The sequence below is a fragment of the Silene latifolia genome, chromosome 6, assembly GCF_048544455.1.
Source record: "Silene latifolia isolate original U9 population chromosome 6, ASM4854445v1, whole genome shotgun sequence".
Classification (NCBI taxonomy): domain Eukaryota; kingdom Viridiplantae; phylum Streptophyta; class Magnoliopsida; order Caryophyllales; family Caryophyllaceae; genus Silene; species Silene latifolia.
In genome coordinates, this window is record NC_133531.1 from 87687364 (window position 1) to 87689845 (window position 2482).

Genomic DNA, 2482 nt, shown 5'->3' on the forward strand with positions numbered 1-2482 from the left:
AGGACACATTTCCCAACAAGTCTCTGACCTTGAAAATTTTATATGACCTCACATGAATATTTTACAAGTTGTGTGTAAAATCTCGTGATAATTTGAATAATATTGCATGATTTATGAATTTTATGAGATAAAAATGGATTAAAAGAGGTAAAATGGTTAAAAATAGTTAAAATTCGGACCAGGCCATGAGATTTTAATATGTTGTCATATGCATGATTTAAAAACTTTATGTAAATGTTTAGATGATATGATTTCATTTTGCACGATTTATGAATTTTTAGAGTAAAAATGGCATAAATAGTGACCATTTTAGGATAAATAGCTAAAATGAATTGCATGGCATGAGAAAATTATTTTTGGTTGAATAAATATCCCACTTATTAGATATAAAGTTGTAAAATTGATTGAATTAATTTTTGAATACTTTAGATGTTTTATGATATAAAACCGATAAATTGCAACTATATTTTCTCGAAATTAATTCAAAACTTTTAACCATGATTTTTGATATTATGAGTGTCATGGAATTAGTCCATAATGTTCAAACATTTAAAATTCAAATTTTGAAATTATTGTAATTTAATTTTGATTTATTTCATAAATGTTACGATTTTAAGGTAAAAAATGAGCATAAAATTAAATCAAGTTGAATTATTGTCAAAAAATGAGTGATGATTAATTTTTGAGTCCTAAGAGTATTATGATAATTAACTTGAGCTTAAATGTGATTTAAGTGTTAATTTGTGATTTTAAGAAGTTGTGATCACGCATTTCCATAAAACCGGGTTATATAATCGATATAACTTAAATAGGGCGATTTGGCACATAATTTGGCATGATAGATACATATTATAATGCTACATATTTCAATTGTTGAATGTCTTTTATTTATATAATTTTGAATTATGTAATTTTATCTTAGTATGACCTTAGTTTTAATCGATATTACCCGTAATGAAAGGCAATATTGATTCGGTTAAAATTTAATGTGATCTCGTGTCACTTTTATTTTTACTAGTTTTTCCATTTTACAAATTTATAATAGGAATAGTTTTGTATTTTTATTATTATTCGTAATTATGGAATTCTTCAAGACGGTGTCATTCGGAAAGGTGTTCCGACGAAGACGGTGTTCTTGGGAGGTGTGCCATTTGATGATTCAAGGGATCAAAGGAGTTGGTTTCCGAATATGTAATAGATTATTTGATTTTCTATTTTATAAAGGCCATACTAAGAATTTATTATTATTGCTTTGCATTTATTTTAATATGTTGCATGCATTGCCAAATCGCCATAACAACACATGTATTTCATATCGAGTCATCGACCGTGTCAATTAAAATTATCATAGTTCACCGCTTTAGTTCACTTAAAACGTGATAGATAATAAGTTGACATGACCTCTCACTAAATGATAATTGAGAATTAGCCTTACCATATAGTAGAAACCATGAGTCCCAATTTCATGAGGAATTAGGCTCGGCTCACCGGGGTGCTAAACTTGTTACGTTGGGTAAGTGGGTAAGAAAATGTTATTACATCGAAATTTGGATTGAGCTCAACGAAAGTATTCGTGATCGACCGTAGTCGCATGTGTTCCAGGCTAAAGATAAATATTAAAGTAATTTTATCGACCGAGAGTTTAGAAGTAGAATCGATTAAGAGGTTAATCCACCGAGTTATATTGATAAGGGATGAATCGTCTCACCGTGCCCGAATGAAAATGCAATTGGATCTCGGGATCATTTATAATAGTTGGGTAGAGGTCACTATATAAATGCTTAAACTTGTTTAAAATGTTTACAAGTATTATTAAAACGATAGATGTTTATTATTTCCTTCATTTTCGTTTTTGTAGTTATTTATACGCAATGGATTAATCTAATACCCTTACACCAATCACCATTAATTCATGGCTCCAATCATTCGTTGAAAAGTGCACCGAGTATGATAATGATACGATTAGAGAATTACGCTTTGGCATTGGTCAGGATGGAAATCTTTGCTACTTTACCACTTCCACACCTCTCACTCCAATATTTATGCCTACCTCTTTGGTAAGAAAATATTGTGAAGAAAATCTCACTAATCCCAAGGCATCATTGTTTGTAGAAACAAGGAGAAATATTAAATTCAGTGGGATTTCTAGCAAGAATGTTCTTGCAACTGAAAGCAGTAATGGTATTATTAAAGGAAAGGCAAAGAGCGGTAAGAAACCCAAACCTGATAATGAATTGGAAATGGATAGTGAGACTACCACAACCAAAACCAAGAAGGGCGCCCAATCTTACGAATAATGTCATTATTGTAATGCCATGGGCCATTGGAAGCGAAATTGCCCAAAGTATTTGGGAGATATCAATGCTGGACTTGTCACTCCACTTGGTACTATTTCTTCCAAAATCGTTGTTATTGATATAAATTGTACATCCACCTCAACGTGAGTATTGGATACCGGTTGTGGTTTTCACCTTGTAATTGT